The following is a 25407-nucleotide window of genomic DNA, read 5'->3' on the forward strand; positions in this document are numbered from 1 at the left end:
TTTTTACGTTTTTAAAGGATTGTGTATTGGGCTGGATAGTGCCCCCTAAAATTCACGTCCTTTCTGCAACCTCAGGATGTGATCTTATTTGGAAACAGGGTCTTTGCAGATGTAAACAGTGAAGATGTGGTCACACTGGAACAGGGTGGCCTTCATCCAATGCTGTGTCCTTAGAGGAACAGGCAAATTTGGACCTAGACACACACATAGGAGAAGGCCATGTGATGACCGAGGCAGAGGCTGGACAGATGGGGCCACAAGCCAAGGCTTGCTGACACCACCAAAAGCTGAAAGAGGTGGGGAAACTCGCCCTCCCGGAGCCTTCGCCCAGATAGCCCGATTTCAGACGCCTGAGCTCCTCTCCAACACCATCTCAGGGGTAACCAAGTACAATGAACAGTTGGTGATCGTTAATTAGAATCAATAGTTACCTGTAATCAATCAAGTGATTATTCCCTCAATGCCTGCTCCCACCCTGGGTTGTCAGATTCCATGGGCTTGGGGCTAAGTCACAGGACCCACCACAGTGTCTTGTGCAGATCAATAAAGTCCTTAGAAATAGTTGTTGGAGGAATGAGCGAATGAATGAATGAATGAATGAACCTAATTCCAACAGCTCTCTGTGTGTGTAGTTTATTTTTTTTTTAATTTTATTTATTTATTTGACAGAGAGACAGCGAGAGAGGGAACACAAGCAGGGGGAGTGGGAGAGGGAGAAGCAGGCTTCCCGCCAAGCAGGGAGCCCGATGCGGGGCTCGATCCCAGGACCCTGGAGCCAGGACCTGAGCCGAAGGCAGACGCTTCACGACTGAGCCACCCAGGTGCCCCTCTGTGTGCGTAGTTTAGTCCTGGGTTCCTACCTGGCCTGGGGACCCGTCTGGCCTCAGATTCATGGGGTGCTCCAGCTCCGGGCCCCGGCGGCCCTATTTGACCGTATCGAAAACAGGGTGGGTTTGCACAAAGTGGCATGAGGCCCGCACTCTGGCCCAGGGCCCCACAAGGAGAAGCTGCCATGGGAGCCCAGAGGAGGTGTTACTGGACACCAGCCAGTTGTTCAGGAGACAACTGTGCCAGGTGGGGGATACAGCTGGAACTGCCTGAGGCCACCCCGGCAGGCTTTGGAGATGAGGTGACCTCCAAATGGTTCATGGGGTGGGCAGGGAGGGCGGCTTCTCCCGCAGAAAGAGTCCGTGTTCAAGTCGAGGGCCCCCCTACCCCCGCACTGCCACTGCCCATTAATTACCGTCCCCAGAGCTAACTCCCGTCTCGCTTTCTAGAACTAGAATTCTCCATTTGCGTCTTGCTTGGCAAAGTACGTATCAAAGCAGCACGCCAGCCCCCGTGGGTGGGGAAACAGGGTCCACCTCTCAGAGCTTATCAACCTGCTAATGGGCCCCATTATGCAGTCTTAAAAGGACCAAGCTCCAAAGAAGAGTGACATGTGCAGACACTTCTCCACTCTGCAGCAGGCATGAGGAAGACCATGGGGAGGGTCTCCAGGGTGGAGTGGCCGCCACGGCCGGGTGGCTCGTATCCAGAGCCCCCGTGGCTTCCTCACCTTCCTTTGCAACTGGCTGTGCCTGGGGCGGGGTGGGGGGAGCCCTGGCCCTGCATTCTCTCCACTGCTCTTCCTGATGGCCCAGGAAATAAGCACCCCAGTCGGCTGGAAAGTGGGAGGCCCAGTCGCCCAACCAGGCCACCAGGGAGAAGAGACAGCCCCATCTGACAACAGCAAAGTCTGTCTTCTATCTTCCCACCCACCACTCTGCTTCCAGCCAAAGAATTCCCCCAGAAATTACCTTTCAGGAGAAAATCAATCCATCGCTCTCTCCACCCCCACTCCCTGAATATGGTGTGTTCTTGGCGGCTCCTTGCACGAGGGGAGTAAATAAAGACTGCCAAACCCCAGCCCCGGCCACCGCGGACAGGGATGAGTGAAACAGAACAAACAGATCAATAAAGGTAATTACGAGCCATTCCAGTGGCTCGGCGGCCGGCATTTCTCCTGCTCAAAGCTGCAAGGACAGGAGCACTTGTCAGACGTGCGTGGCCCTGGAATTCCGGCCACGGTCCAGCAGTCACGTCATGGACATCCATCTAAAGGACAGTTCCGGCCGGGCTTGTACCTGCTTCCCAAGTAGAATGGCCGGGAATGAAGTCCCGCCTCCACAGCATCTGCCCCTGGCCCTTTGCAGCACAGCTGTGGGGCAGACCCCCTGCCCGGTGCTGGTGATGGAGATTCGGGAGTGGGCACGGGGTATGAGCTGTTGCGACAAGCCCTCGTGGGGCCGCTCCTCCATCTCCTATGACCACCTACGGGCATCTCCATGTTATACATGAGGACACTGAGGCCCAGGGAGGGACAGGAATTGTCTAAGATTACACAGTGAGCTTGAACCCAGGACCCAGCCCCTCAACTCCAGCCAGGGGAGTTGCTCAGGCACCAGAGTGCCCAGTGCAGGGGTTGATCACCCCATCCGGGCCTCCGCTGATGCCATCCTCGGGGCCTCTGCCTGTCCAAGGGTGCGCATCCCACCACTTGGGGCCTGGCCACCAAGAAGTCCTGCACGGTTCCCAGCTGTGAGGGTTCCAGCATCTTCTGGGCGTGCCCTGTCCTCTGTCTGTCCCTCTCGAGGTGCCCACATCACCAATGGGCAGGACGGTGGTGTAGGGTGTCCCCCAGGCCATCCACAGCATGACTCCAATTCAGTCCAGCTCCAGAGCCAGGCCAGGCCCTGACTGTCTCACTGGGGCCAGAGAGGAACCAGGCCCAGCCAGGTCTGTGTGGTGCTCACGGGGCTGCAGGAGGGGTCCTGAACAAAGACCACAGGAGCCTAGGGTGCCTGCCTGGAGAGTTTCATGTGAGCTGGGTTTTGAGGGCAAAGCAGAGTTCAACAAGGGGACAAGGGGAGAGCCCCTTCCAGACAGAGGGAGCGCCTGCCTGGGAGAGTGAGGGCCGACGGCAGAGCAGCCCAGAGATCCCCTTCCCCATGGCACTACTGGAAAAGCAAGACACAGAGGGAGATGTGGTTCAAAATGTAGAAGCCAGGAAAACTGACGTCAGGAGCTAAGGGGGAGTGACACTGTGGGTCAAGGCTGCGGGCAGGGTGGGGCAGAGGAACATGGAAAGGGTGCTTGGGGTTAGGCCATGAAGAGGGGCCAGGACAGTCATCCCGGAGACCTCAGGGGGTGGGCTCAGCGGGGGAAGCCAGAGGCCCCAGCACAGGCATCCGGCTGAGGGATCCGAGCAGGTGCACAAGCTGGCCTCCTGGGCCAGACCCAAAGCTGCCCAGCCCAGGCTGGACGCCACCCTTGCGTCAGCTCATGCCGATAGCAGTGTTGAATGCCCTGGGTCATGGTGCCAGGCCTGGGGAGCTGGGATATCCCTGTGGCTTCAGAGGATCCTTCCCCCGTTGACTAGGAGGGGACAACGCACCTGGGTCTTCCTCAGTCTAAAGCGCTGGTTCTAACCAGGGGTGGTTTCACTCCCAGGGACATGGGCAATGTTTGGGCACATTTTTGGTCGTCACAACTGGGAGGAGGGGTGTTGCTTGCATCTAATGGGGATGCTGCTAACCAGCCTACAGTGCACAGGACAGCCCCCTCCCCACAACCCAGAATTATCCAGCTCAAATGTCCATAATGTCATGGTGGAGACAGCCTGGTCTAAAGAAATGTTTCCAATCCAATTGTTTGTCCATCCCTCTCCTGTTTAAGTGTTTCTGTCACCTTGGCCAGCTGAAAAGGGAGGGATCACAGCACCCAGGACAGCTCTGGGAGGTGGTAGGCAGCACCCCTCCTTCCCCAACACCCACTGCTGCATGAGTGGATGCATGGGGTAGATGGATGGGTGGAAGGAGGGCATACTCTGGAGCCCACATGTTCCCGAGTGTACCTATACTTAGGAGACCTCAGGGGCTTCGCTGCGGAACTGGTCTGGCTGGACCCCGGCTCCGCTTCTTATCTCCTCTGAGTCTACGGGAAAATCCTTCCACCTCTGTGAGCCTCGTTTTCCTTGTCTGCAAAACGGGTGCTATACCGTGAAATGTGCTAATGGATACAAAGCACTTAAAGCTTAGACTGAGGCTGCTCTTCACCTGGATTCCAGCCTCTGTGCTCCCAGCAACATCCCTCCCCCAGTGAGGTTATCATAAGGCGGGGCGGGGGGGTGCATCACACAGGCTGTCTCAGCCCCCACCAGGGGATCTGCCGTGCCCTGGGTGCGTTCCCCAGAGACATCCGGAAAGCAAAATGCTTCCAATGGCTCATACAGAGGAGGACAGACCCTTTTTAAAGGTGCTTGACACAGGAAATGCACTTGGTAAATACTCATTGGATGAACAAATGATCATCCTTATGATAATAGAATCTAGCCCAGAGCAATTAATCCAATTCACAGTCTCTCCATGCCTGGTGATTAATCTCCATCTACTTAATAAGTGTAATACAGAGCAATGAATCCTTGCACCGCCTATAAAGCACAGATGGTCTTCACAACCTTTTCCTATCTTTGTCATTGGGAGCTCACAACAGCCAGAAGCCACAATGGTGTCACCAACCCCAATTCACAGATGAAGTAATTGAGGCTTAGAGATAGAAACAATTTGAACCGTGCCTTCCCCTTCCTCCCCCACCCAGCGCAATGGGGCAATGAATCTAAGATCCTTGTAAGAGAAAGACGGAATGGCCTCAGGCACTTTCTAGGAAGAATGACAGATTAATGATTGATCGGTTGGTTGGCTGGTTGAACTAAATGAATGAATGACTGTAAGGATGTAAATGAGAAGTTTAATATACAGACAGTTTCAAGTCCCTGCTAGTACTTTGGAAGCACCAATGTACTTACGAACAATTGGTAAATTCATGCCAGACTGTTCTTCTCAGCTCGTGGAACCCTGCCACGCTGAGCCAGACCCACGCTGAGAATCACACCTCGCCCAGGGGATACTGAGCCCCGCCTCCCATGGATCCTTCACGCTCCCAATGAGTTGTCCTTTACCTGGGAAGCCTCTTACCCAATCCCCTTCCTGACAGACAAGGTGGACTATACTGCCCCCTCCTCTGTGTCCCCACGGGACGTGTGTGCATTGTGACAACTGCCCTCCTTGTTTGTGAAGCTTGCACACCTGTCTCCCCACTAAGCAGAGGGTGCCTTGGTGGTATGCCTGGCACAGGTGAAGTGGGAGAAAGGGTGGATGGAAGGCAGGGAGGAAGGGAGGACAGACGGATGGGTGGACAGATGGGTGGATGGATGGATGGGTGGGTGGATGGATGGATGGATGGGTGGATGGATGGATGGATGGATGGGTGGATGGATGGGTGGATGGATGGGTGGGTGGATGGGTGGGTGGGTGGATGGGTGGATGGGTGGATGGGTGGATGGGTGGGTGGATGGGTGGGTGGATGGGTGGATGGATGGATGGATGGATGGATGGATGGGGGTGGATGGATGGGCGGATGGGTGGATGGATGGGTGGACGGGTAGATGGGTGGATGGGTGGATGGGTGGATGGGTGGGTGGATGGGTGGATGGGTGGATGGGTGGATGGGTGGATGAATGGATGGATGGATGGATGGATAGGTGGATGGATGGATGGTTGGGTGGGTGGATGGATGATGGGTGGATGGGTGGATGGGTGGATGGGTGGATGGATGGATGGGTGGATGGGTGGATGGATGGGTGGATGGGTGAGTGGATGGATGGGTGGATGGGTGGATGGGTGGATGGATATGTGGATGGGTAGACAGCAAATTCTAGAGCCTAATTGACTGCATGTTCTAGATCATATCTAGAGTCTTCTTGTAAGAACTGGACTTTGTGCAGATTTCCCACCAGCTAGGACTGGGCCTATGCCCTCTCTTTGCACAGTGTCTAGCTCAGCTCCCGTTAGTGATGGGACCAAGGCCCCCTTCTCTTCTTGCTTCCACGTCCCCTCAGGGAGAAGTCCTCTGTCCCAGGCGCTAGCTGACAAGGGCCGCAGGAGTGGGTGCAGCCCAGCCCCTCATCCAGGCTCCTCACTCACATACCCACATGCCTGCACCCCACCAGGATATCTCAGGGCACTCCTTACCACAAACTCACCCTGCCCCCATCGCCTCTCCCCTCCAGAGGGATAACCCCACTCTCCCCATTGCTGAAGCCTGACCACCACAGTCCAGACCTCTGTCACCCCTCACCTGGATGGCAGGGGCCCCCGACTGGGCCTCCTCTTACCCCACCATTTAACCTTCTGAAATACAACCCCAGTGTTCATCCTGTGTGGGAAGCCCTTTGCTAGCTTCCCATATCCCCTCCTCGGGAGTCGAGTGTGAAGATGTTAGTGGGGTGTGTAATATATAGGCTGGGCCCAGGACCCCTTACCCATCTCAGATGCACCCTTTACTACTAGGCGCTTGCCACGCTAATGCAAATCTTCCTCATCTATTCCTTTCACACAGTTGCCCAGAGGGCTCAACCTCAGCTGCCTGCCACCACCCTCACTTCTCCCTCAGCCTCTCTAGCCCCTGGACCTTTGCACCTGCTGTTTCCCCTGACCTTCCCACCTACACAACTCCTACCTTCAGACAGAAGCGCCACTTCTGCAGGGAAAACCTCCCACAACCCTCCTCCTGAGTGACTTTTGAAGCTATGCATTCTCCTAACACCCCCAGGACTTCTAAGCCCACGCATGTCTGGGGCAAGGCCGCTCTCCCTCAGGGGAGCGAGCGCGTGGACGGCATCTGTTTCGTTCCCTCTCCATCTCCAACACTCAGGAGTTGCTCCGGTGAACGAAAACTGGGTGCTTCTCCCGAAATGTTGACGCCAGGTGGCGATCAGCCGGAGCGCCGCTGAACAGCCTGGACTGCAGACCCTCCTCACGGCCTGCACGGCCGGCGGGGGGACTCGGGCGCCGTCCTGGGCCCTGGTGGCTCCCGCAGGCGAGCAGGGGCTGTGGCGGGGGGCGAAGGGCCCCCTGGGAAGTGCCATCAGAATGCTGCCCGCGGTTAGTCATTCGCAGATAATTTCGAGGGGGATTGCGCCAAACCGCTCCTTGGGAAAGTGGCCATTAAAATGAGACAGTTTAATAGCAACCCGATCACACAGCCGGAGGTCCTGGAATGATCCGTCTCATGCAATTACCATCACTTTCATACATAGGGGGTGTTTATCCCGAAGAGGTCCTTGGAGGTCATCTGCGTCTATGAGATCTGAACTCCGGGTTCCAGGAGAGGCCTAAACAAGCACACCCACCTGGAGGGTGCTTCTCCGGGCCTCTGTGGGTGCTGGGCCAACAGAGGTCCGTCTGAGTAATGGATTCCAGGGAGTCAATGTGGGGGTGACTTCTGTACTTTTTCACCCGAGCCTCATGCCGCAGCTCCCCAAGATCGCAGCGTGTGTCCCTCCCACCTGCCCTTACACAGCAGTCACTCACCCAGTCTCTCCACACCTGTCCCTCACCCGGTCCCTCTCCCGGTCCCTCACCCGGTCCCTCACCCAGTCCCTCACACCAGTCCCTTCATACCTGTCCCTCACCCGGTCCCTCACCTGTCCCTCACCCGGTCCCTCACCTGTCCCTCACCCGGTCCCTCACACCTGTCCCTCACCCGGTCCCTCACCCAGTCCCTCACACCAGTCCCTTCATACCTGTCCCTCACCCGGTCCCTCACCTGTCCCTCACCTGGTCCCTCACACCTGTCCTCACACCAGTCCATCACACCTGTCCCTCACCCGGTCCCTCACCTGTCCCTCACCCGGTCCCTCACACCTGTCCCTCACCCGGTCCCTCACCCAGTCCCTCACACCAGTCCCTTCATACCTGTCCCTCACCCGGTCCCTCACCTGTCCCTCACCTGGTCCCTCACACCTGTCCTCACACCAGTCCATCACACCTGTCCCTCACCCGGTCCCTCACCTGTCCCTCACCCGGTCCCTCACACCTGTCCCTCACCCGGTCCCTCACCCAGTCCCTCACCCGGTCCCTCACCCAGTCCCTCACACCAGTCCCTTCATACCTGTCCCTCACCCGGTCCCTCACCTGTCCCTCACCCGGTCCCTCACCCGTCCCTCACACCTGTCCCTCACACCAGTCCCTTCATACCTGTCCCTCACCCAATCCCTCACCTGTCCCTTACCTGGTCCCTTCATACCTGTCCCTCACCCACTCCCTCACCCGCTCCCTCACACCAGTCCCTTCATACCTGTCCCTCACCCAATCCCTCACCCGGTCCCTCACCCGGTCCCTCACGCAGTCCCTCACACCTGTCCCTCACGCCAGTCCCTCACACCTGTCCCTCACCCGGTCCCTCAGCTGTCCCTCACACGGTTCCTCACGCAGTCCCTCACACCTGTCCCTCACCCGGTCCCTCAAACCTGTCCCTACCCGGTCCCTCACACCTGTCCCTCACCCAATCCCTCACCTGTCCCTCACCCGGTCCCTCACACCTGTCCCTCACCCGGTCCCTCACCCAGTCCCTCACACCAGTCCCTTCATACCTGTCCCTCACCCGGTCCCTCACCTGTCCCTCACCTGTCCCTCACCCGGTCCCTCACCTGGTCCCTCACCTGTCCCTCACCCGGTCCCTCACACTGATGTGAGGACACCAAATACAATTTATGTCACCATGCCTTTCTCTACCCTACCCTACCCTACCCTACCACCTGTCCTTCCTGCTTTCTTTTGCATGGCCAGCTCTGCCCAAACAGCGTTTATCTTAGGGTGATTCCCTTCCTCTGGGCTCCCACAGTTCTCGGCAAATCTCCACATCAGCATTTAACTTAAAATCCTCATGTCTCTGCCAGTCATCCAAAGTGCCCTGAGGTATCCATAAGCCATATATAGGTAATTAATTCAAGTTGTTCCATCCTCTCCTCAAAGTTTGACCTTTGTCTTGTTGAAGAAATCCTTCCTTATAACAAGGTCATAAAAATATTCTGCTTTTTCTTCTGGAGGTTTTGTGGCTTTGCCTTTCACATATAAGTGTAGAATCCAGCTGGAACTGATTGCTACGAGGTGGGGATAGGGATCCCGTCTCATTTATTTTCAAGTGAATCACCAGTTGCCTTGACATCATTTAAAATAGTCCATCCCAGGCCCAGCGACCAGTGGTGCCTAAAGTGCCTGCATGTATTTGGGTCTGTCTCCAGGCATTTGATTTGTTTTCTTTGGTCAATTTATCTTTCCAAAGGATGCCAATCATGTAGTAATTTCTTGATGTGCTTCTGGTAAAGCAAGATACCCAACTTGTTCTTCAGGAGTGTTTTAGCTATTCTTGGTCCCTGCTCTTTGATATACACTTTCAAATCAGCTCATCAAGTTCAAACAAAATCACCCCAAAACTATTGGCACATAATGTAGAATTACATTGTCTGCAGGTAAATTTGAAAAGAACTGACTTCTTTGCTAAGTTGGTTTCCGCCCCCACTCATTAACAGTATATTCTTCATTTACTAGCATCTCCTTAAATATGTCTCAGTAACATTTAATCATTTTATTTTTTCTTTTATAATTTTTTAAATTATGTTATATTAGTCACCATACAGTACATCATTAGTTTTTGATGTAGCGTTCCATGATTCATTGTTTGCATATAACACCCAGTGTTCCATTCAACACGTGTCCTCCTTAATACCCATTACCGGGCTAACCCATCCCTCCACCCCCTTCCCCTCTAAAACCCTCAGTTTGATTCCCAGAGTCCACAGTCTCTCATGGTTCATCTCCCCCTCTGATTTCCTCCCCCTTCATTTTCCCTTCCTTCTCCTAATGTCCTCTGTGCTATTCTTTATGTCCCACAGATAAGTGAAACTATATGGTAATTGACTTTCTCTGCTTGACTTATTTCACTTAGCATAATCTCCTCCAGTCCCATCCATCTTGATGTGAAAGTTGGGTATTCATCCTTTCTGATGGCTGAGTAATATTCCATTGTATATATGGACCACATCTTCTTTATCCATTCGTCTGTTGAAGGGCATCTCGGCTCCTTCCACGGTTTGGCTATTGCGGACATTTCTGTTATGAACATTGGGGTGCATATGGCCCTTCTCTTCACTACATCTGTGTCTTTGGGGTAAATATCCAGAAGTACAATTGTTGGGTCATAGGGTAGCTCTATTTTTAAATTTTTGAGGCACCTCCACACTGTTTTCCCAAGTGGCTGTACCAACTTGCATTCCCACCAACAGTGTAGGAGGGATCCCCCTTCTCCACAACCTCTCCAACATTTGTTGCTTCTTGTCAATTTTTGCCATTCTAACTGGTATAAGGTGGTATCTCAATGTGGTTTTGATTTGAATTTCCCTGATGGCTAATGATGTTGAACATTTTTTTCATGTGTCTGTTAGCCATTTGTATGTCTTCTTCAGAGAAGTGTCTGTTCATGTCTTCCGCCCATTTTTTGACTTACTTGTTTGTTGGGTGTTGAGTTTGAGAAGTTCTTTATAGATCTTGGATACCAGCCAGGCAGGCATCTTTTTCATCTCCCTCTGTCTGCATATTCTAAATATTCTACCTCTAACTACTTCAAAGGTGTTCACTAAATTTACTTTGGGACTTGAGACCTTAATGGTGGAATATCCAGCACCAGAGCCACCTCCTAGGAAAAATATTCTCGGCGAGTGGGGTGGGGCCGGGGTGGGTCAGTGTGGAGAAGACATGATGTGGGGGGGGGGGGGTTCCCTCTCCTAACCCCTCAAATATAGCACACTGTCTCTCACTCATGTGCTCTATACTGCCCCATGGCCCTATCCACTCACAATGATAGACAGCCTTCATACTTTACATTTTGCTAAGTACCTTGAGTTCACAATACTCAACCCTCCGGCATCAGGTGCATATCAGGTGAGAACCTCCAGGATATTTTTAAAAAGGGGCAGTCCCTGTTTGGTGCCCATTGCCCTGCTCCTTCCCTCACTAGGATGTCACGTGCTCCCCTTAGGACCTCAAGGGCAGGAAGTCAGCTTCAGCATTAGGTCATGAGCGGTTTGCGTCTAACACTTGTCCCCCTGTTCTATACACTTCCTTGCTGTTCCATGCACTTGTGTGTTTGGCCATATGGCTATTTTACCTTCTCTAGCACATGGGCAATGGACCTAACTGGATTTAGCTAAAGATTATTCAAAGTTTCCTAAAAATATTCTTCAATTTATATTTTTTCTGAATTGCTAAAGTAAGGAACAAAGTGGCATCTTCTGACTTCCCTCTATGTCTGGAGGAGAGTCCAGAAGCTTCCTCCCCACCTTCATCTGTGTCCTCCCCCCTCCCAACATCGCAGTCTTTAGTAGCATTAACCAACATTTGCATGAGAAGCTTTCCTTTCCACAGAGTTATTTTCAACACGTGCATCTGGTTTCTATCCATTTTTTCACAACAGGTGCATCTGGGCACGGTCCTCCCCATCTGCTTCCATGCCAGGCCTTCTCCGCCTCCCCGGCACTGAGTGATATCCGTTTCTCTGCTGCCACAACATCTTCTCAAAAGCTTCTCCTTTCAGACAGGAACCTGGCTATGTAACTGAGGATGTTCTGCTCTCTGAAGACGCCCTGCCTTCCCTGAAACTGCACACGACAGCTGCATCGGATGTCAGACGCGGAGAGCCCGACTTCCCCACACTCGTGTGCGGACACCGGAGCCCATCTTATTGTTTTGAAATTTAATACCGGAAACATGTCTGCACTGGCCTGATTCTTTTTCTCTCACAGATCATTTCTCTTTTCTGAAAAGTATTCCAAGTTCCTCTTCCCGTCATGAGTAGAGAAGGAAAATTCAGGATGTGCATTCGGCTTCCGAGTTTCCTCCGCTTCCTGAGGCACAGGCCCGTCTTGACACCTGCCCCGGCTCGCCTGCCCTGGGTTCTGCTTCGGAAATGCCAGGGTCCCCAGCTGTGCTCTCCCTCCCCCTCTGTCTCTGACTGGCACCTTCCTTCTTACCGTCATCCCTGTGCCTCGAGCCCCCACCCCATTTTCGAGAACACCCTAGGCTCACCCTAGGGTGCTTTTCCTGCTCCTCTGCTCTCTCCTGCTCCCACATGGCCTTCAGTCCTGCCGTTGACATTCACAGGGTCTTGCACCCGAGCTTTGGTCCCGCCAGCCCCACTGCTTCTCCCTTTCCCACGGGGAGCTGTTCTTCCTCCTCGCCTCCGTCCATCACCCACACTGATGGTGCCACTAGGGGACCGCATGCCTCACTTCCCGCCCTACAGACTGTGCAGAGGCAGGGGCTTGGGGGGGGCTCAAGTGGGGAGGCGGGAAGGTGTGAAGGAAAAGCTGGCTTGTGGCCCCTGGGAGCAGCGTGCCCTTGCAGAGATGCCCGCACGACTGGGCGTCCGATGGACGGTCTTCCCGTGCTCTCGCAGGTGGGCAGGGCTGCTTGGTTCCTAGCGTGGGCTCTGCCTGGCAGCTTATCTCTGCTCTGTGTTCACAGTCAGCGTCACGGGGACTCCAGGAGGCGTGGGGCTGGGGCCAACACTCCTGTGTCCCACAGAGGAGCCCTGCCTGGCGGCCCTCTCTCCGGGTCCGGGTCTCAGAAGCAGGATCACCCTGTGCCTCCGGAAAAGTGCTGGTGCCTAGGAGGCAGAGCCGCCATCCTGGGGGTCGTCACCGTCCATGTGACGGCACAGAAACCCTGGTCAGCTCTGAGGTCAGAAACCCCAGAGGTTAGGCTGCAGAGGATCCTTAGGACACCACCAGCCCCACCTCAAGCAGGCCCTCGCTCTCGGGGAGAAACGGTATTTATGTCCCTTGCTAGTGAGGGAGATGGCCACATTTCATTAAAAAGTATAGCAGGACTTCGGAGGACACATAATAGCTGATTTAGATGGGACAAATAACTATTTAATTGTTCTCTAATTACATGGCAATTAGAATCCGTACCGTGGCCCCGTCCTTAGGTGTCTGTTTATGGGCTGCACGGAGCATGGCCGCGGTGCCGGCAACCACTACGAACACTGACAATTACAGAGCATAATTACCCGTGCAATTATTCTCTTATACCCGAGTAATTACATGGCCGTATTATCTGTGTATTACAATTTATTCATATACCTAATCACAGTCTCCTTTCACAAACTGGGACCTGGCCAGGAGGCGCGCAGCAATTTCCTTTTTTTTTGAAACTAACATAAAAGTCATCTGATGAAAAGCTCGGGTGCCAGGCTGTCTGCGTTCAGCGCCACACGGTGAGATGGCCAAGGTCTGGGTGAGAACGTGGGAACTCAGCCCTGACACCAAGGTGGTGACGGCCAGCCCACCCAGCCTGGCCGTGAGGCTGCCGCAGGAGCTGTCCCCACTTGGTGGGCTCTCTGCTGCCTCCCCTGGGGGCCTCTCCGCAGGCACAGCCCTCAGCCGCCTGGCGCCCAGCACCGTGACCCACCCTGTATCAGGACCACCTGTTTTCTTATCTGTTCCCCCTTCCGGACTTTGCATCTCACCGTGGCAGGAGCCTCGAGGGTCTTACTTCTATCAGTACCACAAAGGGGTGGATGCCAAGCCAGAGGAGGGACTCTCATGCACCTGCCAAACGAGGCTGGAAGGACAGGCCCCATGGAGACCTGGCCAGAGAATCCCAATTATAGAGCCGGGGTGGGAAGAGGAGGAGGATGTGATGGATGAGCCGGACCAGCGACATCAAAGTTACCTTCCCTGGAGAATGGCAATCCCGTTTCCTACAGGTCCATCCAGTGGATCTTGCGAGGCAAGCTAAAAGCAATCATCGGGGTGACCAGAAATTCCAGGAACAAAGTAGCCAGAAAGAGAGGCCAAGTCCCTGGCAGCCAGTGTGACTGTGAGTGACATCAGAAAGCACAATCTGCAACAAGACGCTCCAAACAGAACAGACACAGCGAGAAAGCAAAGCGCAGTCATGGCCTGGGGGCAAAGAAAAGGCCGAGACACCAGCTGCTGAATTAATACCCCAGCCCGGGGGGCGGGGGGCAGTGTCTCAGGCCAACAGCCTTTTCTTCTCAGTGGAGCCCGCGGTGGGCACAGACCCTCAAAGCTTCCGAGGGGGCCCCTCTCCCCACCACAGTGCCTGGACAGTCTCTGAAGGGCTAGGGAGGTGACAGCCCCACGAGTGTGGGTTGGTGTCCTATGGTCGCTGCAACAAATCAACACAAATTCATTGGCTTAAAGCAGCAACTACATCCTATCCTGCAGTTCTGGAAGACAGAGTCTGAAACGAACCGTAGGGGCCTAAAACCAAAGTGTCGGCTGGGCTGGAGCCTTCTGGAAGCTACAGGGGAGAATCTGTTCCTTGCGTTCTCTGGCTTCTAGAGGCGCCCGCATGCCTTGGCTCCGAGGCCCCTCCGTCTCCAGAGCCTGCAGCGCAGTATCTTCAACTTCTCTCTCCCGCAGACTCTCCACCTCCCTCTTAAAAGAAGCCTTCTGATTACACCGGGCTCATGCGGATGACCCAGGTGAAGTTCCCCATCTCAGGATCCCTAACTTAGTCTCCCCTGCACTGGTAACACTCACGGGTTCCCCAGGATCGGGGCACGGACGCCCCCGGGGAGGAGCGTTCTTCAGCCCGCCACGGTGCGCAAGAGTGAACAGAGTGACCAAGCATCCAAGCCTGCTACCATCTACCACAGTTCATGGAGGGAAGCAAAAGGCCCAGAGAGGTCTCACGACAGGCTCAGGGACACACTGGCTAATAAGCCAGAGTGCTGGATTTGAACCTAGGACCACCGGGCCTCCCAAACCTTGCCCGATTCACCATACCCTGGCATCCTGTCAGACAGATGGACAAAGGGGCTTAGACACGTGGACGTTTTGTTTCCCCTTGTAATCGGTGTGTGGTCACTTGGCACCCACTCCCTCTTTATTCGGTGAGATGATCTACTTCCCTCTTGCAGAATATCCAATCCCCCAGGGCAGACAGTTCCTGTTGGAAATACCCATCAAGCTTCCTGCCTTCAGGGGCGCCTGGGTGGCTCAGTCGGGTGAGCGTCTGACTCTTGGTTTCCGCTCAGGTCATGATCTCAAGGTCGTGAGATGAAGCCCCATGTCCAGCTCCACACTGGGTGTTGACCCTGCTTAAAATTCTTTCTCCCTCCCCCTCTGCCCCTCCCCACCGCTCGTGCTCTCTCTCTCAAAAAAATGAAAATAAAAAGGTTCCTTACTTCAAAAGGGCAAGTTCAGATCTACCGAAGACCCAAGGGAGGGTGTCACTGGGGTTCCTGTTCAGCAGCTGTGTAGCTAGCAAGGTCCCTGCAAACTCCCTGCTTCCTGCCCTTTGCCAGCCACCTGCTTGGTCCTGATTCTACCTGACGGTTTTCCAGTGTAGACCTCTTCTGCGGCTGCTGGCCTGCAGTGGCTTCTGCTGATGGCCACCAAAGCCCCGTGGCTGCCACCTACCCTACTTTACCCACGGCCACATAAAGCAGTGGTGCTGAGAAGCTCGGACTTGCAGGAGCCCGCGCTTCCTTTGCCCACAGAAGTGCTATAGTCTGCAAACAGCCCCCCAGCAGGGCAGGGTAGGGCAGGGGCTGGCCCAGAACACAGGTGCCCACTTCCCCCAGGCACGCTCACCTCCAGTCCCCCCCCCAACACAGCCCACAGCTGCTCACAGTGAGGGAGTCACTGTGGTTGGGAATCAAACATTTTCAGCCTCAGCTGCTTGAAATGCAAACATACACACACGAGAAACAAAATACACAGACTCCCCATGGGTATAAAGAAGAGCTTCTATTTCCCATTGCCTGCAGCCCTTGCCCAGCCCTGCTGAAACCGTCCACCAGTGGATTCGTGCTTCAGGTACACAGGATTCATTTCAGTCTCCAGGAGCAATACTAGAGCCCGTCTTCCTCTCCCCGAACCCATCCCACCAGCCAGGGAGGGCTCCCACAAGCCCTACGGAGCTGTGAGCTGATGTGGTTCGTGCTAGTCAATTCACAGGCACGCGGGGGACAAAGCTGGATACGATGTGGTGCTGGAACCCCTCACCCGGGAGTCCCACACACTCAGAAGAGATCTGTGCGGGCACAGGAAAGACGCAGCATGAACTGCACACCAACTACACGCTCGGGCCTGATGCTGGCCCTTCGTGAGCACTATTGCAGAAAGCTTCCATCTCAGTGCGGACAGCCCCCCAGCTCCCCGCACCCCCACTGTCGAGGCGGGGCACTTCCACAGGAAAGTGGGCCAGCTGTGAGGTCCTTCTTTCAAGCTAAAAATACACACTGGCTGCTGAGTTGAAAGAATCAGGAAGAGGGAGTTTGAGATTCAAAACAAATTCCTCAAATAAGGAATGGGTTTTTTCTCACAACAAACTTAGAAGAAACTCAGCAGTAGCAGAATCAGTCACCGGCGTGTCTCCAGATGCCGGTGGATGTGGGCACATGAGCTGCTCTTGCTTCCACCTGCCCTTGCTCAGGGAATCTTGTCATCTGGTTTCGGGAACCAGCCTCCGCTCACTCAGTTCCATTAGGGTGGGCTGACCCCACCCCCAGAGGACATGTGACCAGGCCTGGCCAATCAGAGCATCAGCTCCCTCTGGCCACACTGAGGCTTCAGGAAAGGGACCCTGACCCAGCTGGACATCGGGAGCCCTCCCCCAGATCTGTGTGCGGCACTTATTGGGAAAAGAACCCCGCTCCTTCTGAGATCCCAGTGCTAAGGATCAAGTGTGTCTGGGATTCCCAGAGATCATCATTCCAACCCAGTAACAAAAACGTGCCCGAGACTGAAGCCAAGACATAGGAGAGCCTGGAGAGAGATGGGAGGAGAGAGACTGTGTCCCATGTCACTGAGAGCCCTGGATCAAGCTGTGCCTGAAGGAGGCTACCCCTGATCATCAGACATAAGCCATCACTTATGTCAATATGTTCCTCTTCTTGTCTGAGTAGTCTATGTTGCCTATAATCCCCGGAATCCTGGTTAACATAGCATGGGGTGTTAGGGTGCATATTGACGTGGTGGCCGGTTTGTTAAAGGTAGACAACTAGAACAGAGAACACTAGAAACGGAAGGCCCCTCAAAGCCCACATGAGGATGGACAGCTACTATGTGACATGAGCACTGCCTCTCTGTCCCTCTGTCCCTCTGGCACCCTCTCTGTCCCTCTGGCTCTGACCCACGGTCAACAGCACCGATCAATCAAGCCATTCTTTCCCAGTGAACTGACACGGCCCCCACATTCTTCCCTTGACCTCCATGGAGTGAAGACCAACTGTTGGAGCAGGTAGATGTGATAAACCTATTTCCAACCAGACTAACTCCGAGGGAGGTGAGGTGGCTTGTCCCAGCCTCCTCACTCACCCACGGGAGTACTCAAGATGGTACAGTCCTTGACTCATGCCTTCCCCGGTATCTGACGATTTCTCCCAGTATGGGCAGCCATACTTCTTGGAGAAGCCATAGGACTTGCTGAATTCCTGGATATCGGGGTATTCGTGTATGGGCGGGGAGGGGGCATGGTCAGCACCTTTTTAAATTAAAGAATACAACTGCCCAAGTTTAGTGACAAATGAATGCTAAGAATATACATACAAAGGACTTTTGGTGGCTTCCCTCTGTCTCACTGTTTTCCCTGAACCCTCCAAAGAGGCAGGGTGGCAGGGTGGGTAAAAACCCTTGCCTGTGTGGGGGTCCAGCCCCGCCCCACCTCCGGCACCACGCTGACGCTGGGATCTTCATCATCTCTGAGCCGTAAGCAGCTCTCCTGTAGGACAAGGACACCCATGGCACCAAGCTGCTCTGTGGGTTCGGTGGGATGATGACCAATGACATCTGCAACAATGTCATCGTCGGTCACCGAGTCGGCAGTGGCTCGGTGCCCGAATCCGTGCACAGCACACGGATAGCACGTCTCACTCAACCTCTATAGACAAGGCTCAGAGGGACTTGGGAAATTTCCTGAGTCCCAGGGCTGTCTTGTCCCGGGACCTGCATCTTCCCTGTGATGTGCAGGAGTGGGAGCCTGTGGCCGTGCTCTGAGCCCCACCTTCCACTCCCTGGGCCACCGGTGATGCCTGCTGCTCAGGCCAGCACTACTCCGCCCGGCACCCCTGCCAACACACACCTGCCCCACTGCCCTCCACCCAGGCTCCCACGGTGCTAAGCTCCTTCCCTTCCCCAGAGAAGCCCTGCAGCCCTGTGTGTTCTTCCGGCTGTGGATGGTAATGGAACCGCAGAAGCGGAGAGGCCACCCGGCCCCATGGAAGCCGGTGGTGGCCGGCTCTCCAGGGGCCACAGACAGCGTGCTGTTCTCAGACCCCCCAGCTCTGGGGCCCTGGGATCCTGGCTGTACACAAGTCTCCTGTGATTGCCATGGCGAAGTACCACACGCCGCATGGTTTAAAACAACACACATGCATCCTCTCGCGGTGACGCAGGTCTGAGTCCAGAAGCAGTCTCCCTGGGCTGCAGTCAAGGTGTTGGCACGGCTGAAGGTCCAGGGCTGAAGGTTCCAGCATCCCTTGTGTTTTCCGGTGTCTAGAGGCTATCTGCATCCCTTGGCCCCCAGCACCTTCCACTGTCACAGCCCACAATGGGGTATCTCCTTCCCCCCACCCCCACCCGCACATCCCACTCCTTGCTTCCAGGGCCACATCCCTGCTCTGACCCTCCTGCCTCCCTCTTACAAGCCTGCCGGGCCTACACGGGGCCCACTGGACAACCCAGGACAGTTCCCCATGTCCACGTTCTCCATGTAATCACACCTGCATGGGCCCCTTTGCCGTGTGAAGTGACACACTCGCTTGGGGCTGTGGTCCCCGGGGTGTTAGATTCTGCACTATCTTCAAAAGAGAGGGGGAATCCAGAGTCTCCTTCCCTCTAGCTTTATCAGTTCCAGAGGCCCAAGGCCCAGGAGACTGGCATTCCAAGAAGCGAGGCCCCTTTCTTTCCCCTCTCCCACAACAACCTATGGGCTTTAAGAGGGAGTCATTTTCCATGCATTAGCTGAACTTTCAAGGGGTTCACTCTATTTCTGAGACAAAAGCCTCCGTACATCAACAAGCCCAACTGAGCCATTTTTCTTCTGGACAGAGAAGGATGCCTAGCTCTCAAGGGAAATGGAAAGCTTCAGTGATTGGAACAAAAGGCCCATTTAGCCCCATGCCCACCTCCCAGCTCCCGGCAGGGCTCCACTCTCTGGCCTGTCTCCCCACCAGGCAGGGGCTCCCACCCCTCCCCTCGTAAGTCACAGACCTGGAAGGATCCAGCTCAGCCTAAGTGCTGAGCCGAGGGTGGGGGTGAGGCTTAGGAACAGCAGGGTGCTCCAGGGGCCCCCGCTTTGCTCTAAGAGAGCTGGGGACACTGGGGATCAATACCCCACCCCATCTGCCTCCTCTGGGCCTTCACGCTACCCCTAGGTCTGCCACCTCCCCAGGGCCCCCCATCGCAGGCAATGGTACCCCATTGACCCACAGCTTATCCCAGAAGGCTGGGGGCACCACCTAATCCCAAACTGTCTTCCGACCCTGTCCCTGCCCCATGCCATGACATCCCCGCACACCCAGGTTCGGACTCAGCATCTCTCACCTGCCCAGAGAGGTGGGCAGCAGAGGGGGGACCCTGGATCTCCCCACTCTGCCCGGGCCCCTTCCTCCTGACCCATTCTCGGACACTGCTTGGGCCCGGGGAACAGGGAGCTGGCTGGCCAAAGCATAGAGACAAAACTAACTCCTTGCTGCTTAGGACACTGGAAACATATGAACAGACGCTGGGCTTCCCGAGACCCTGGACGCGGGCGTCTGAGGACCCGGCAGGATACAGCCTGGAGCAACACTGAGGTAGGGCAGTTGCTCTCCGGCCTAGGCCGGACCGGCCAGAGGTCACCAGGCGCTTGTGAGACAGGCGCTTTGTGAGCGCAGAAGAGGGTTTGCGGGGGGCCGTGTCCACAGGACCTGGGCTAACCTCACCTCCCTCCTGAGCGCGCCAACCACAACCGCCCCTGCCAGGGCCCCAGCTGGGCTAACAAGGCAGGGGTGGGCCAAGAGGTCTGCGGTGGGAGGGGGGCGGAGCTTCCGCATCAGGAGGGGCTTCCACGCCGGGGAGGGGTGGGGCTCCACACGGGCGGGGCGGGGGGGGGGGGGGGAACCACCCCAGGGAGGGGAGGGGCCTCCACCCAAGGGAGGGGCGGGGCTTCCATACCTGGGAGGGGCGGGGCTCCACACCAGGGGGCGGGGCCTCCATGCCAGGGGTGGGGCTCCACACCAGAGAGGGGTGGGACTTCCACCCCAGTTGCACCTCAGAGCTGGAGACCAGGTTTGTAGGCTAGCAGGCACAGGAACCGAGTGGAGGGCAGAGAGAGACAGAGGGGGAGACAGAGAGACAGCAAGAGAGCTCCTGGAGCCAAATTTGAGATCCGAGCAAGAAAGGCTGACCTACACAAGTAGACCAGAAAAGACACCCAGATGCAAAGAGCAGAACACAGTGTGACTTTTGTCCTAAACACACTGTGATTGCCCGAGGAAGCAGACAAGGTACAGGCTGTGGAACAATGAAGGAGCCTGGGCCCCACTTGGCCACAGGACGCAGGTGACGAGGCCGGGGGGGTGGGGGGTGAGGGCCAGAGGCAGCGCGGCCAGGTCTTCCTGGCGAGAGTTCTGAGTCCAGAGAGCTTGACTGAACGGCAGCACCAGGATCTGACTCAGCTCCAGGCCTGCACCCTCTCCCTTAGGTTCCCTCCCACGGGAGGGGGCAGCCTTGTTGACCCCCAGGACAGGCTGCTCAGAGGCCGCGCAGGGCAGTACGAAGTGGAAAGGGTCACCTGGGCCTGGGGGCAAATCCTGACTCACTGCTGGGTGGTGTGGGAGGCCACCGCACCCGTCTGGTCCTCGCTTCCCTTCACCCGCAAGATGCACAAAACCTTACGTGGCAGGGCTGTGGCAAGTCTCCAAGAGAACACACGGGAAGCTCCTTATACCAGAGCCGACCCATGAAGGGCCTTCGGAAACTCGGGCATTCTTGGTCATTATCGGTGCTTCCCCTGCTGAGTGGATTTCTGGCTCTCTGAGACACCTTGAGCTTCTTGAAGGCAAGATTTTGTTTTGATTCATCTCTCCATCCTGAGTGCGTGGCACACGGCAATTCCTCAAAGCATCTCAGGTGAGTGAGCAGAATGAGCATATGGACGTATTGATGGACATCTTGTCCCAACCCAGTGCTTCTCAAGCTAGAAGCCATGTGCACCCCAGGACGAGGCAGGGGCCGGGGGAGGGTGGCATGGTGCTGGCTGGGCCAGGGGGTCCCAGTGCTTAAAGTGGGAGCATTCTCCTGGGTCATCAGGTTGACAAAGACTTTTTGTTGGAAATGTGCATGTGTGTGTCATTTTAGTATTCACACCAACACTGATGCATCATGGAGCAAAATGAACATTCATATGAATTTCTGATATAAAGCACGACGCTTGGAAGCCATCCCATGCCCCAGTCAGCGCCCACAGGCCATGCCTTCAAGCCTTGGCCCCATGGGCCGTGGTGTCTGTGGCCAAGTTAGAAATACGCAGCTATCCCGACCTAAGGTAGGGATTGCAGACAGCATGGAAGGCCCATGGGGGATGTTTGGAGACTGTCAGGGCCCCAAAGGCCTGAGGTCAGGCCATGACAAGAGTAGAAGGCCCTACCGATGGGCAGCGAGGCCATGGAGCTCTGATTTTACTGCAAGAGAGACAAAAATAAAAGGGAATTCATTTTGTAAGACAGGTTACAAAGTGGTCTCTTGAGAAACTATAAAGTGCTGCTTGGTCTGTAATTGTTGGTAAATGGACTCCCAATAGTATTCGCATCTTCCTGCAAAGTCTATCCATTACCCTAACAGAAGAGGGAGACGCGTACCCACAGGCGCCCCTGCAAATAAAGGCCTGATCTTCTCCCAGATCAGACTCACCCCAGGACAAATCCTCTCCACTGGAGGCTGACTTGAGCCCCGTTTCTTTTCCTCCCACCATGGGGATGGCTGAAGAATCAGGAAGCCGTAAGTGAATGAATCATGCAGTGCAGTGAGGAGGAAAATTTTGCTTCATGGGAAGTTAGAAATCTCTTCCCCTGAAGGGCAGCACCCCAACCCCAGCCCAGCCCACGACGTCTGTATTTCCCGAATCCTGGCTGAGCGCTCAGGGCTGTGCCCGGTTGAGGACCTGGAGGTGAATACAATCCGGTCTCCATCAAGTGATCTGTCCAGGCTGCCCTGTTTCCTATGATGCTCCTTCAGAAGTTCCGAGACCAGCCAGTGGCTCCCCGATTCTTCCCTCTACCTTCCCCAGCCTATTCCCCACCTGGGACTTTCCTGCTCTCAGTGCATTCAAATCCACATCACATGGAGCCCGTCTCCTGCAGGGGCAGCTCCGGGGGCCCAGCGCCACCGCGTTCCTGGCCCCCATCTAAATAGTTCCCATGCAATCCTTGCTCAGCTGTTGGACCCTACGTGACAGCTTGGAAACGCAGGCAGGGACAGCGGACATAAGTGCCCATGGTTGTCCTGCTGGTGAGTGGTGCAGCCTGCTGCCCGGAGCTCAGGCCTCTGCTGGCTGCCTCCCAGCCCTGCGGTCACCCAGAGCCTCCAGTGGGCCGTGCCCTTCCAGACAGTGGGATCTGTCCCCAGCCCCACTAGGTACCAGTCCCGCCTCTTCAGACAGAGAAGCTGGCACTTCATTCTCTAGACTCTGAGGCTCAGGCCACCTTGTTCCCCAGACGAATGACTAACTTGTTCTCTCGACACAGGGAGGTGTGGGGAGAAGGCAATGACCCGCCCCTTCCAGACACCTATCACAGACACCTGACGGGGCCCTCATTCCCCAGGCCAGGTCTTGTTCCCTGACAGACATGGCTGATAGCCGCCACCCCGTGTGAGGATAAATCACCCCAGAACCAGTTCCTACCCTCACAGTCTCAGGGGGGTGGTAAGGAGAGGGCCTCCAGCATTTCTTTCTAAGGACAACGGTCCTAGGAACACCTGGGGAGGGGGCGTCTGCTTGGGCCAGGCCCTGTTCTGAGCACTTGACAAGAAGCACCTCATTTCACCCCATCACCACAACAGTGTAGATACTACCACTATTACCCCCATTCCAGGAGGAGAAACGGGGAGCCAGAGGTTCAGAACAGAGCTGGTGGGCTGTGGAGCTGGACCCAGACCCAGGCCCGACACTCCAGCACGAGAAGGAGAGGCGTCAGCCTCCAGGCGGCCTTCCTGCCCAGCTCACACGTGCCGGGACTTCCTTCTGGTTCCCAGCACTCCCAGTCTGCCCTGCTTGGCACCCCCACGCTACCCAGCTCCCGCGACCCAGAGGCAGGCAGCTGCCCTCCCTGCTGTCCCTGCCTGCCTCCAAGACAGACGCCCGTCCGTGGGCTAGTGCGTGCCTCAGTGGGCCTATCGGCACCTTCAGCCCCACCAGAGGGAGGGTCAGTTCGGTCCTAAAGTGTGTGGGTGAGGGGCTGCTGTGTGAGAGATCAGAGACAGGACAGAGGCCGGAGCCATCTGTAAGCTGGACCCTGCCCGCATCCATGACTTGGTTTCCCTGTCTGGGGTCCAGCGGGAAGCAAGGTCCATGCTCTAGAAGGAGGAGGGCCCGTGGGCTTCCCTTGGGGGCCAGGGGGAGGGGGCCGGGGAGACTGATTCCATCCAGAGGGGATGTGGGTGGGCAGGGCAATGCGCTGGGAAGGGGGAGAAGGGGAGCTGGCCTCCCTGCAGTCTACCCCCCAAATGGACGCGGTGGGAGTTCCCGCGGCTGCCGTAACAAGTTACCACAACCGAGTGGGTTAAAGCAACAGAAATGTGTTCCCTCACGGTCTGGAGGCCAGAAGGATAAAACCAAGGGGTCGGCAGGTTGTGTTCCTGTCTGCAGGCTCCGGGGGGAATGCCTTCCTGGCCTTTTCCAGCTTCTAGAGGTGTCCCTCCTCCGTCCGCAGCCTCTGCCCTCACACCTGACTCTGACCTCCTGCCTCCCTCTGATGCGGGCCCTGTCATGACATGGGCTCACCTGGAGAATCCAGGACAACCTCTCAACATCCTTAACCGCAGTTGTCAAGTCTCTTTTGCCATGTAAGGTGACAGTCCCAGGTTCCAGGACTGGGAAGAGGATACCTTTGGGGATGTACTATGCAGCCCTCGCCCCGCACGGTGACAGTTATGACCAGTCAGCCCCATTCACAGATGAGACACCTGGGCTCAGAGAAGTGAGGGGACCTCAGGGAAGTGCCCTCCCTTACTGGGGGACACGACACAGCTGGACTGAGTTCAAGGACACCCCAGCCCAGGCACTGTCCCTCAGGCCCCCTGCAAATGCAGGGTGACCACAGCAACCCCAGGAAGGAGCCCCGGGCTCCTCGCACACAGGCCCTGAGCAGGGGTTGGGGGGGCTCTGGCAGATGCAGCGGAGCTCTGGGGGTCACTCATCCAGCAGGAAGGCAGCCTGGGGGTCACTGCTGCTGACTGCCATACTCATACATTCACTCATTCCATTCTTTCAATGTTGGCCTAGCCCCGGGGCTGCCACAGGCGCCCACCAGACCCAGCCTTCTACCCCATCGATACATCGGTCCTCAGGTAACCTCTCACGGGCCAGGTGGTCCCATCTGCGTTAGAGATGCTGCCGTCTCCCTGCCTGCGTCCCCGTCCCTGCACTGCCTGCCAAGGAGGCTCGACCGGGTGCCCCACTCCCCCAGGGCTCCACGCATCTCCCGGTGGCCCACACAGATGTCACCTGGGGCCTGTCCCAACGGCCCTAGCCAACCTAGAAGCCCCTTCACTGCCCCCTCCCCCACTACATGCATCATCTCACTAACCTTCCTATCCACCCCTTCTACAGGCCAGGAAACTGAGGCTCAGAGGAGCCACATCCCTGGCTATTGTCACCGCCGACCCACCCGGCCTCCAGTAAAGGCCTCCCTGACTTCACGGCCTCAGAAACCCCGTTCTGTGCCTTCCCTCATTGCTTCTGCTCTTCTCACTTCCAAAGGTGGGTACAGCCTGCGGGGCCGGCCCTGGCACCTTCCCGGGCACCTGAGGACCCTCCTGGCCGGTGACAGGCAGAGAATGTCCCGGGCTGTGTCGCCCTGACCTTTGGTTTAAAGTCCCCAGAGCAACTGTCAGTGCCTGTGGGCCAGGCTCACGCCGAGCAAGTGCCAGGCTGTGGGTTCTGATCCCTGATGTCACAATTCTCTGTGCCAGACGGGGTTACCTCCCCTTTCCCGCGAGGCACCTGATCCGCCCAAGTAAGTCCCTTCCCGTGACACGAGTGGCTCCTCCAAACACAGCCAAGCACACAAGGCCTCTCTGCCCTTGTGCTGGGGTCCCAGGTGGCCGGAAAGCAAGCACGGGTTTGCAAATGGGTGTTCGCACAGAACCTGGCTGATGGTGGCCGCCTGGGAAGAGCTAGGGTCCCGATTCCACAGCCAGGCAAAGGGCACTCAGGGGACACGCCCAGACCAGGAACACAGAAAGTACAGCTCGGATGAAAAATCGAATCCAGATCAAAACCAAATAAAAAC

The 25407-nt window shown here is 56.0% G+C and overlaps 1 protein-coding gene across 1 annotated transcript in view; it reads right to left on the minus strand.

Annotated features, from left to right (window-relative positions):
- The window catches only part of SORCS2 (sortilin related VPS10 domain containing receptor 2), a 451696-nt gene that overhangs the window by 148471 nt on the left and 277818 nt on the right, over positions 1–25407 (minus strand). The gene's annotated exons all lie outside the window — the stretch shown is intronic.

This window comes from Mirounga angustirostris, unplaced genomic scaffold (assembly GCF_029215605.1).
Source record: "Mirounga angustirostris isolate CCGP_5_RB_7025 unplaced genomic scaffold, mMirAng1.0.hap1 SCAF_2, whole genome shotgun sequence".
NCBI lineage: Eukaryota > Metazoa > Chordata > Mammalia > Carnivora > Phocidae > Mirounga > Mirounga angustirostris.